Source organism: Ranitomeya imitator, chromosome 8 (genome assembly GCF_032444005.1).
Source record: "Ranitomeya imitator isolate aRanImi1 chromosome 8, aRanImi1.pri, whole genome shotgun sequence".
Lineage (NCBI taxonomy): Eukaryota > Metazoa > Chordata > Amphibia > Anura > Dendrobatidae > Ranitomeya > Ranitomeya imitator.
Genome location: NC_091289.1, coordinates 90,315,845 through 90,328,174, shown reverse-complemented (window position 1 = coordinate 90,328,174; position 12,330 = coordinate 90,315,845). Strand labels below are relative to the sequence as shown.

At 45.5% G+C, this 12,330-nt stretch overlaps 1 protein-coding gene across 7 annotated transcripts in view; it reads right to left on the bottom strand.

The window, feature by feature from the left end:
- Positions 1-12,330, bottom strand: part of PDE4DIP (phosphodiesterase 4D interacting protein) — a 1,776,665-nt gene that overhangs the window by 1,118,206 nt on the left and 646,129 nt on the right. The window lies entirely within an intron of this gene.

The window sequence follows — 12,330 nt, the reverse complement described above, 5'->3', positions numbered from 1 at the left end:
CTCAGGTCAGAGGGCGCGGTGACGTGGTCAGTGAACGCCCTCTGCGTAAACGTCAGTGCTGAAGACGGAGCCGCACCGGAACGAGGAGCGGTGAATATTGAAAGTGCCAGGGGTCCTGAGCGACGAGAGGTGAGTATGTGATTTTTTTTTTTTATCGCAGCAAAAGCATATGGGGCAAGTGACTGTATGGAGCATCTTATGGGGCCATAACGCAGCACTATAAGGGGCAAGTGACTGTATGGAGCATCTTATGGGGCCATAACGTTTGTGCAGCACTATAAGGGGCAAGTGAATGTATGGAGCATCTTATGGGGCCATAACATTTGTGCAGCACTTTATGTGGCAAGTGTCTGTATGGAGCATCTTATGGGGCCATAATCAACGTTTGTGCAGCACTATATGGAGCAAGTGTCCGTATGGAGCATGTTATGGGGCCATAACGTTTGTGCAGCACTATATGGGGCAAGTGACTGTATGGATGATCTTATGGGGCCATAACGCTTGTGCAGCACTATATGGGGCAAGTGACTGTATGGAGCATCTTATGGGGCGATAACGTTTGTGCACCATTATAAGGGGTAAGTGTCTGTATGGAGCATCTTATGGGGCAATGTGCAGCATTATATGGGGCAATTATCTGTATGGAGCATTTTATGGGGCCATAACGTTTGTGCAGCACTATATATGGCAAATATCTCTATGGAGCATCTTATGGGGCCCTTATTACCCTTTATGCAGGATTATATGGGGCATATTTTTATATGGAGCATCTAATGGGGCCCATCAAACTTAATGGAGCATTATATGGGGCTCCTGATTCAGTATGGATATTCAAAAACACTTAACCTACTGATGTCTCAATTAATTTTACTTTTACTGGTATCTATTTTTACTTTTGAAATTTACCGGTAGCTGCTGCATTTTCCACCCTAGGCCTATACTCGAGTCATTAAGTTTTCCCAGTTTTTTGTGGCAAAATTAGGGGGGGTCGGCTTATACTCGAGTATATACGGTATCTTCTTTTTTCAGTTAAAATGGCCATGTGGGGGCTTGTTTTTTGTGGGACAAGTTCAACTTTTGAACAACACCATTAGTTTTACCATATTGTGTACTGTAAAATGGGAACAAATATCAAAGTGCAGTGAAATTGCAAAAAAAGAGCAATTCCACAATAGTTTTTTTTACCATGTTCACTACATGCTAAAACTGATCAGCCTGCTAATGCCACTAAAATGGTTCTTATATTTATTCTGTTCCCTCCCTATACCCATTGCTAGTAGTGTTTAACAACGTCCATTCAGAAATATACAAATATATGTGTCAGGGTAAACAACCTAGAAATGCAAAATACAGTATATTATTATGTTCAACCAGAGAAGGATGTCCGCTTCCCAATCTAACCCTCTGCTTAAAAGCTGTTCATGTAGCAGAATTGTCACTTGTCTTATCAGATGCACTTAGATGGGTTTCTCTCGAATCTAGCTTCATAACACCAAATGCTGTAAAGGGAATCTGTCACCAGGTTATTACTACCCCATTTGAGAACAGAAGTAGCAATCCTAAAAGTCAATATTGACTTTCTGAATAGACAATTTGCATATCTCCCAGACGAGCATTGTGGCTTAAAAGTCTCCTCACCCTAAGGTACCTTCACACTAAACAACTTCACAACGATATCGCTAGTGATCTGTGACGTTGCAGCGTCCTGGATAGCGATATCGTTGTGTTTGACACGCAGCAGCGATCTGGATCCTGCTGTGACATCGTTGGTCGGAGCTAGAAGGCCAGCACTTTATTTCGTCGCTGGATCTCCCGCAGACATCGCTGAATCGGCGTGTGAGACGCCGATTCAGCGATGTCTTCACTAGTAATCAGGGTAAACATCGGGTTACTAAGAGCAGGGCCGCGCTTAGTAACCCGATATTTAACCCTGGTTACCAGCGTAAACGTAAAAAAAAAAAAAAAAAAAAAACACTACATACTTACATTCCGGTGTCTGTCTCCCGGCAATCTGCTTCTCTGCACTGTCAGCGCCGACGTCACCGCTGTGCGTTCCGGCCGGCACTCAGTCAGTGCAGGAAAGCACAGCGCCGGGGGACAGACACCGGAATGTAAGTATGTAGTGTTTGGGTTTTTTACGTTTACGCTGGTAACCAGGGTAAATATCGGGTTACTAAGCGCGGCCCTGCACTTAGTAACCCGATGTTTACCCTGGTTACCAGGGGACTTCGCATAGTTGGTCGCTGGAGAGCTGTCTGTGTGACAGCTCTCCAGCGACCAAACAGCGACGCTGCAGCGATCGGGATCGTTGTCTAGATCGCTGCAGCGTCGCTTAATGTGAAGGTACCTTTAGGATGCTTGACATGACATTCTCCACAAGGAGAACAGTTACCCCTTGGATCCCAGACAGAAGCCTCTCCTCTCTGCCAAACCACATCACACACTTTGCACTGATGAGGGGAGGTACCCCGAAACAGTGTATGCAGATTGAGATTCTGGGTTTGTGCTTTTATCCTAAGTCATGTGACAAGGCTCGTTGGAGAGTCGATACTGACTTTTAGGATTGCTACTTCCCATAGGTGACACTAGCAATCTATTCCTCTTCCTCTCTGAAGAGACAATTTGCATATTTCCCAGAAGAGCATTGCGGCTTAAAAGTTTCCTCACCATAGCATGCTTGACATGACACATTCTGCAAGGAGAAATGTTACCACTTGGATCCGGTTAATGCTTTAATCACAACTCTATTTAATAGACCCCAAGTGAAAGACGAATCACCTGACAAAACATTTTGTCGTTAGGCGACAAACCATTAGGTTGATGGATGACGCTGCCGCTCTATATAACACAATAGCTGCCATTTTTAGTATATAAAAGTTATAACATTTATTAAGTAACATCATATGCTTCCACATCCACACCACGACTGATATGGGTGAGGTCCAGTCCTATATATTGGTATAGACTTGCACTTTTGATGGGTCCTCAGTGGGACTACTAATGTGTAACTATTTATAATATACTTTCTCTAGTGAACCTGTGACCTCAGGTCGTGGAGTATGGGTGTGGTGTGTGGTTTTGTTGCCTACATCCGTGGTTCACATAGTGACCCTATGGTGATTGAATGTTTTGTATTGTCAGATCATCTGAGTATTTTAAATATATGATGTTACTTAATAAATGTTATAACTTTTATATACTAAAAATGGCAGTTTTGTGACTCCTTTTTTTTCTTATTATATATACACTGCTTGGGAGTTTGTTCTGTCCGCGTGAGGACTTATATGTGGCTCTGTTCTAATTAATTAAACACCACAATAGCTGTAGCTTTGTAATCTGCTGCCCCACTTACACATACCAAAGCTCGCAAAATCAACAGACAGCCCTGGCACACCAGCCTGACCAAAGAACTGAGGCGAGCTTCCAGGGCTGCTGAGCGCAGATGGAAAAGATCCCACTCCAAAGAGCACTTCATCGCATTCAAACAGTCCCTCACTACTTTCAAGACCACACTCGCCATAGCTAAACAAACCTACTTCTCATCTCTCATATCCTCTCTGTCTCACAACCCTAAACAGTTATTCATCACCTTCAATTCTCTCCTCCATCCCCCAGCACCTCCTCCCTCCCCACTCATCTCCGCTGAAGACTTTGCCTCATTTTTCAAGCAGAAGATTGATAGCATCAGAGACAGTTTTGGTCATCAACCCCCAGAGCCCTTCCTCCCGACTTCCCAGCCCTCCACCTCCGAAACCAACTTCTCCACCATTACAGAAGATCAACTCTCCACTCTACTCTCAAGATCGCATCTCACCACCTGTGCACTTGACAGCTCCCATCCCACACCTCACCACAGTTTTCATCCCAACCCTAACCCATCTCTTCAACCTATCACTAACAACTGGTGTTTTCCCCTCAAGCTTTAAACATGCCTCCATCACACCTATCCTCAAAAAGTCCTCTCTTGACCCATCCTCTGTATCTAGCTATCACCCTATATCACTTCTCCCTTATGCCTCCAAACTACTGGAACAACATGTTTACCTTGAACTGTCCTCCCATCTCTCTTCTTGTTCCCTCTTTGACCACTTACAATCTGGCTTCCGGTCACACTATTCCACTGAAACTGCCCTAACTAAGGTCACCAATGACCTCTTAACCGCCAAGAGCAAGCGACACTACTCTGTCCTCCTCCTCCTAGACCTGTCGGCTGCCTTTGACACAGTGGACCATTCCCTATTATTACAGACCCTCTCATCCCTTGGCATCACAGACTTAGCCCTATCCTGTATCTCATCATACCTAACAGACCGGACATTCTGCGTCTCCCACTCACACACCACCTCCTCACCTCGCCCCCTATCTGTCGGAATCCCACAAGGTTCAGTCCTTGGGCCCCTGCTCTTCTCCATTTACACCTTTGGCCTGGGACAGCTCATAGAATCTCATGGCTTTCAGTATCACCTCTGCTGATGACACACAGATCTACATCTCTGGACCAGATATCACCTCCCTACTAACCAGAATCCCTCAATGTCTGTCCACTATTTCATCCTTCTTCTCCGCTAGATTTCTCAAACTTAACATGGACAAAACAGAATTCATCATCTTTCCCCCATCTCACGCGATCCCCCCCCAACGAACCTACCCATTACAGTAAATGGCTGCCCACTCTCCCCAGTCCCACAAGCTCGCTGCCTTGGGGTAATCCTTGACGCTGATCTCTCCTTCAAACCACATATCCAAGCCCTTTCCACTTCCTGCTGACTTCAACTCAAAAATATTTCACGAATCCGTTCATTCCTCAACCAAGAATCTGCAAAAACCCTAGTCCATGCCCTCATCATCTCTTGCCTCGACTACTGTAACCTCCTGCTCTGTGGCCTCCCCTCTAACACTCTCGCACCCCTCCAATCTATTCTAAACTCTGCTGCCCGACTAATCCACCTGTCCCCCCGCTATTCCCCTGCCTCTCCCCTCTGTCAATCCCTTCACTGGCTCACCATTGCCCAGAGACTCCAGTACAAAACCCTAACCATGACGTACAAAGCCATCCACAACCTGTCTTCTCCATACATCTGTGACCTCATCTCCCGGTACTTTCCTGCACGCAACCTCCGATCCTCACAAGAACTCCTTCTCTACTCCCCTCTTATCTCCTCTTCCCACAATCGTATACAAGATTTCTCTCGCGTATCATCCCTACTCTGGAACCCTCTACCACAACACATCAGACTCTCGCCAATCATCGAAACCTTCAAAAAGAATCCGAAGACCTACCTCTTCCGACAAGCCTACAACCTGCAGTAGCCACCGATCGATCAAACCGCTGCATGACCAGCTCTAGCCTCACCTATTGTATTCTCACCCATCCCTTGTAGATTGTGAGCCTTCGCGGGCAGGGTCCTCACTCCTCCTGTACCAGTTATGACTTGTATTGTTTAAGAATATTGTACTTGTTTTTATTATGTATACCCCTCCTCAGTTGTAAAGCGCCATGGAATAAATGGCGCTATAACAATAAATAATAATAATAATAATTAGGTGTGAATAGAAGACACACCAACTCTAAACTTTATTGGAATCCTGATACTAGGATCCTAGAGAATAATGGTACAAACAAATAAAATAAATCTTATCAGAAAAATTGGATTCTTTCTCCACTCATGAGCCACTTCATTTACTCCTACATACCTACTGAATTCACCATCCAATCTGAAAAAAAGCTCAAGTCTGTCATGGTTAAAGCAGTACAAACTGCCAGTACTGTGTTAACTATTGCAGCCTATGAAGGAGAGGAGTGAGGACCAGAGTGAGAAACCAGGCACAAACAACACAGATCATATTACAGTTAGTAAGCAATTTAGCTTAACTCAAGGCTGGATTCACAGCTCCATTGCATATTCTCCTCTATGATACCGTGGCTGCTACTTTTGAACATATCCTAAAACAGGGGAGAAAAGGGCAGAAATTCGACTGTTTCTGTGTACGATGTGTAGGTGACATCTCAGAAACTCGATTACACCCTCTAGTGCATAGAAAACTGAAAAATTAGAGGTAGATCCTGCATAAGAGAAAACTAGTGAAAATGCAGGCTATATGTCATAATGGCCAGAATTTGTGTCATTCCTCAAGTGCACACACATTATAACTTATTCTAAACAGTTGACTGAAAATCATGTACACTTTAAAGGAACTTTGCAGTAATACAATATTGATCACCTATATTTGGGATGGGTCATCAATATCGGATTGGTGTAGGTCCAACATCCCAGACTCCACTGACTAGCTGTTAATTTTGCTGCTCCTATTATTTGAATATAAACTGATCTGCAGTATTCTTCAGCGTCCACTAAACAGAAGGGACGTCGAAGTTGGGTTAGGGTAACCAATCTGTCATGGTTAGGACAAGGTTATGTCTTGTACTCTCAGGGTTAATGTTCTTAGCCTCTCTTTCAAGATGGGAGGGCTATTTATACTCGCTCCTAACCTGGTATCCTTGTCAGCTATAGGTTTTCTGCAGTCTGTATGTTTGACCTCTGTAGTGTGTGATGGCTTGCTTTGTGTCTTGCTGTCACCTGCTTTATTCGCTTTCCTGGATTACTGACCCCTGGCTTGGCTTCTGACTATTCTCGGACTCTCCCTGTTGGTATCTTGTAATCTCCTGGCTACGACCTCGGCTTGTTTCACTATTCTTTTATGCTTGTCCCTTCTCTGTTTTCCCAGCATCTGGCTCCGCCCCCTGGCCGCCTCCCACTCTGTCATAGTAACATAGTAACATAGTTAGTAAGGCCGAAAAAAGACATTTGTCCATCCAGTTCAGCCTATATTCCATCATAATAAATACCCAGATCTACGTCCTTCTACAGAACCTAATAATTGTATGATACAATATTGTTCTGCTCCAGGAAGACATCCAGGCCTCTCTTGAACCCCTCGACTGAGTTCGCCATCACCACCTCCTCAGGCAAGCAATTCCAGATTCTCACTGCCCTAACAGTAAAGAATCCTCTTCTATGTTGGTGGAAAAACCTTCTCTCCTCCAGACGCAAAGAATGCCCCCTTGTGCCTGTCACATGATCGTAGGTCCTTTTGCTTTACCTGGTCACTCTGTCTCATGTGAAAGGTCCCGTTGGTGTTCATGTTAGTTACCCGGTTTCTGGTTCAGCTCCTTTGCTGCTGGGTGCAGTTTCACCTGCAGCATTTATACCCGGGTATCGTAACATTATAGCTGACCTGATAGTTTTCTCCTTGGTGTGGGGGGTGGTGTTTGTATGCCATGGACCCGGTACAGGATCTCACGGCACAGGTTAATGAGCTTTCTCAGCTTTTGCAGAAGCTGTCTGTGGAACAGCAAGCCCTGGTACACTCGCACCAACAGGTGCAGAGAGATGTGGCAGGTGCTTTACAGGTGTCTGCTCCATTTCGGTCCCAGGAGGGGGGACCCTCTGATGTATCCTTAGCGGACCCCGAACCGCCGGTAAAATTACCCGACACTTTTTCTGGGGATAAAAAATTGTTCAGGGTCTTTAAGGAGGGATGCAAGTTGTTTTTTGAGTTATGTCCCCGGGCCTCTGGAAATGAAAGGGTGGGGTTAGTTATGTCTTTATTAAGGAGGTCCCCGCAGGCATGGGCTTTCTCTCTCTCTCCCTCTGCTCCTGAACGCATGTCTGTGAACCTGTTTTTTGAGTCTCTGGGGCACATTTATGATGAGCCTGATAGAGTGCATCTGGCAGAAGATATGGTAATGAGTGTGACACAGGGGAAGCACTCCTCTGAATGGTTCTGCTCAGAGTTTAGGCGCTGGGCAGCTGAAGTTTTTTGGAAAGATGCAGCCCTGAGGGAGTTGTTCCGCATGGGTCAGTCTGACCGTCTGAAGGATGCTCTAGCAATTCATCCTCCTCCTGATACCCTGGAGGACGCCATGACACAGGCAGTTCGAATGGACCGAAGACTCCGTGCTAGATGAATGATGCAACAGGAGACTTCCTTGTTCTCTAAGTTATGTGACTCTGCACCTGTATCTGAACCCATGGAGATTTGGTCAGTCTCGGTCTCTGAAAGTGAGAGAAGACACCGCAGAGACAATCAACTTTGTTTTTACAGCGGAGCCTCTGGACATTGGAAAAGTAACTGTCCATCCTGCCCTTCTGTGAAACCATCTAAGAAACGACTGAGTCTGTGCAACAATCGAGGAGGTTGTCCAGACTCCCAGGTACATTTTTTCTCGCTTACAAAACTTGTGCTCCAGGTGAAATTGGAGCTCGCTGGTGGTTTTGTGGTGACCACCACTTTTGTTGACTGTGGTTCTTCCGTTAATTTGATTGATGCCCAAGTTGTGACTCGTAATAAGATAGGGACAGTTAGGTTGAAAAACGCTGTTAAACTTGTGGCTGTTGATTCGTTCCCTCTTACCCGGGATGGAATTTGTTTCAAAACTGATGTTTTTTTCTCTGAAAGTGGGTTCCACTCACGTGGAGCAATTAAGTTGTTTTGTATTGAATAATCTACCTGCAGGATTGGTTCTGGGAATGCCCTGGCTGCAACGCCACAATCCTGCTATTGATTGGGTGGCGGGGGAGATTACTCAATGGAGATGTAAGGGTATTGGTCCGTGTTGTAACCTGGGTCCTTTTGTTAACCCGATAAAGTCTGTATATGTGTCGTCTGTCGGTCTGGAGGGTATTCCGGAGTACCTGAAAGACTTCGAAGACGTGTTTTCCGAAAGGGAGGCTGAGGCGCTTCCACCACATCGACCCGGTGATTGTGCTATTAATTTAATCCCAGGAGCCAAATTACCCAAGGCTCGTTTATACAATTTGTCTGGGCCCGAGCGCCAAGCCATGAAAGAGTACATCACTGAGAGTCTCCGTAAGGGGCATATTCGGCCTTCTGTTTCACCCGTCGCAGCGGGGGTTTTCTTTGTGAAGAAAAAAGATGGTGGTTTGCGACCGTGCCTCGACTTTCGGGAACTGAATAAGATCACTGTGAAAAACACGTATCCTCTTCCTCTGATTCCTGATTTATGTAATCAACTCACTGGGCCCAAATGGTTTTCTAAGCTTGACTTACGAGGGGCTTATAACCTGATAAGGATTCGAGAGGGAGATGAATGGAAAACAGCTTTTCTGACTACCGAGGGTTTATTTGAAAATTTGGTTATGCCCTTCGGTCTCACTAATGCCCCTGCTGTGTTCCAGAATTTTATTAATGTTGTTTTTTGTGACCTGATTGGGTGCCATGTTGTCATTTACCTGGATGACATCTTGATATACTCTGAGGACAGTCAGTCTCACTTACACCATCTTCAGACAGTTCTTGTGAGACTCAGGGAGAACCATTTATACGCAAAACTGGAGAAGTACTCATTCTTTATGCAAGAACTGTCTTTTCTGGGATTAATTGTATCTGGGGATGGGTTCCGCATGGACCCAGGGAAGGTTCAGGCCATTTCTGATTGGGTGAAACCTCATGACCTGAAGGGGTTGCAGCAATTTCTGGGCTTCGCTAACTATTATAGGAAGTTCATTAAAGGGTTTTCGCAGGTTATGAAACCCTTAACGGACCTCACACTAAAAGGGGCGGAGGTAAAAAATTGTTCCGAGGCCGCAAAAAATTCCTTCCAGACACTGAAGAAATGTTTTGTTTCAGCCTCCGTGTTGATACAACCCAATCCGTTGAGACCTTTTATTGTAGAGGATGACGCATCGGAGGTGGGGATGGGGGCAGTGTTGTCTCAGGGCCCGTCCACCCTTACTAACCTTAAACCCTGTGCCTTTTTCTCTAAAAAATTATCTTCGGCTGAGAGAAATTATGATGTCGGCAACAGGGAATTGTTGGCCATTAAATTGGCCTTCGAAGAATGGATGCATTTTTTGGAGGGGGCTGTTCATCCCGTTACGGTCATCACTGATCATAAAAATTTGGCCTATATCGAGTCTGCTAAGAGATTGACCCCCAGACAGGCTCGGTGGGCACTTTTTTTTCTCGGTTTCATTTTACCATTACGTTCCGACCAGGGTCTAAAAATGTAAAGGCGGATGCCTTATCCCAAAGTTTTGATTCTGTGTCCCCTCCAGAACCTCCTTCCTCCATTCTTCAACCTTGGGTAGTTGTGGCTGAAATCTCATCTGAGTTACAGAGAGAGATTTTGAAAGCACAGTCACAAGCTCTCAAAAATATACCCTCTGGCAAATTGTTTGTACCCGATCATTTCCATCTCACACTTCTGCAAGAATTTCATCAATCTTTGTTGAGTGCACACCCTGGGATTGCAGCTACCCGGGGGGCAGTAGTTAGGAATTTTTGGTGGCCTTCTATGGGTCCTGATATTAAAAAATTTGTGAATACTTGTGGGGTGTGTGCTCGCTCTAAGAGCTCTCTGGGCCGGCCGGGGAATTGGTTTCACTGCCAATTCCGGATAAACCTTGGACACACCTGCCATGAATTTTATCACTAATCTTCCTCCTTCAAAGGGCAACTCTGTAGTCTGGGTAGTGGTTGATATATTTTCTAAACAAGCCCACTTTGTGCCGTAATCTGCATTGCCTTCTGCTGAAACCTTAGCTTGTTTGTTCATTCAGCATATAGTTTGATTGCATGGGGTCCCTGTGAATGTGGTGTCTGACAGGGGTGTGCAATTTGTTGCTAGATTTTGGAGGGCTTTTTGTAAGAAGTTGGGGGTTACGTTGTCTTTCTCCTCTGCTTATCACCCGGAATCTAATGGTCAGACTGAGCGCACCAACCAGTCGTTGGAACAAATTTTAAGATTCCTTGCCTCTTCCAGACAGGAGGACTGGTGTGAGGTATTACCAATGGCAAATCTCCTTTTCAGGTCAACTATGGATATGTTCCGCAATTTGGAGAATTTTCCCGCATGGATTCTGGTTGCCCTGGTGCTGAGGGTCTGGTGCAACAGTTAAGAACCCATTGAGGGAGGTTCAGGGTAATATCTACAAAGCTCAAAGGAGGTACAAACATTTTGTAGACAGGAGGAGGGGGTCAGCTCCTACACTGACAGTGGGGGAGAAGGTGTTGTTGTCTACCCGTAACATCAAACTTAAAGTACCCTCTATGAAGTTGGGCCCAGGTTTAAAGGTCCATACAAGATATTAGAGGTGATCAACCGGGTGGCCTATAGATTACAGTTGCACGCCTCCTTCAAAATATTTAATGTCTTTCACAGGTCCCTATTAAAACCTGTGGGGACGGTTAGAGAAGATTCCTCATCCAATGTTCTGCCAGTGTTGCTAGAGGGTCAGCCGGAGTATGAGGTAGGGCGCATCATTGTTTCATGGTGGATGCGTCGAAGGCTTCAGTACTTAATTCATTGGAACGGCTATTCTATTGAGGATCGGTCATGGGTTCCGGACAGTTCTGTGCATGCTGATCGACTGATGCGGGCTTTTCATGTCAGGTACCCTGAGAAGCCTGGGGGTCCAGTGGCCCCCCGTTAAGGGGGGGTACTGTCATGGTTAGGACAAGGTTATGTCTTGTACTCTCAGGGTTAATGTTCTTAGCCTCTCTTTCAAGACGAGAGGGCTATTTATACTCGCTCCTAACCTGGTATCCTTGTCAGCTATAGATTTTCTGCAGTCTGTATGCTTGACCTCTGTAGTGTGTGATGGCTTGCTTTGTGTCTTGCTGTCACCTGCTTTATTCGCTTTCCTGGTTTACTGACCCCTGGCTTGGCTTCTGACTATTCTCGGACTCTCCTTGTTGGTATCTTGTAATCTCCTGGCTAAAACCTCGGCTTGTTTCACTATTCTTTTATGCTTGTCCCTTCTCTGTTTTCCCAGTGTCTGGCTCCACCCCCTGACCGCCTCCCACACTGTCACATGATCGTAGGTTCTTTTGCTTTACCTGCATGTAGAAAAGCTGCGGAGACACCATCATGTGTTTTTCAACGCAAGCAGTAAATAGCCAGGTCTTTCACCGGGAAGGAACAACCACGGGAAGGGCAGCATCCCAAAAGGGAAAACCATTTATGCCAAACATGGTATCCATCCACAGACAGCTGTTTCGGGGTATTTTCCCCTCATCAGTGTGGAGTAGGAAACTGGATATTAGGAGCAAATACCCCGAGCTTTTCTACATGCATTTGCATATTTCCCATAAAGGATGGGGGCAGTGTTCTGGATCATTGTGTTGAGAAACACGTGATGGTGTCTCCGCGGTGTTGGATGTTTTGATCTCCCCGAGGTCATTCATCCTTATGTTTATAGTCTTTTCACTAGGCACTGCTCCTAATAGCCAGTTTCCTACTCCACACTGATGAGGGGAAAATACCCCGAAACAGCTGTCTGTGGATGGATACCATGTTTGACATAG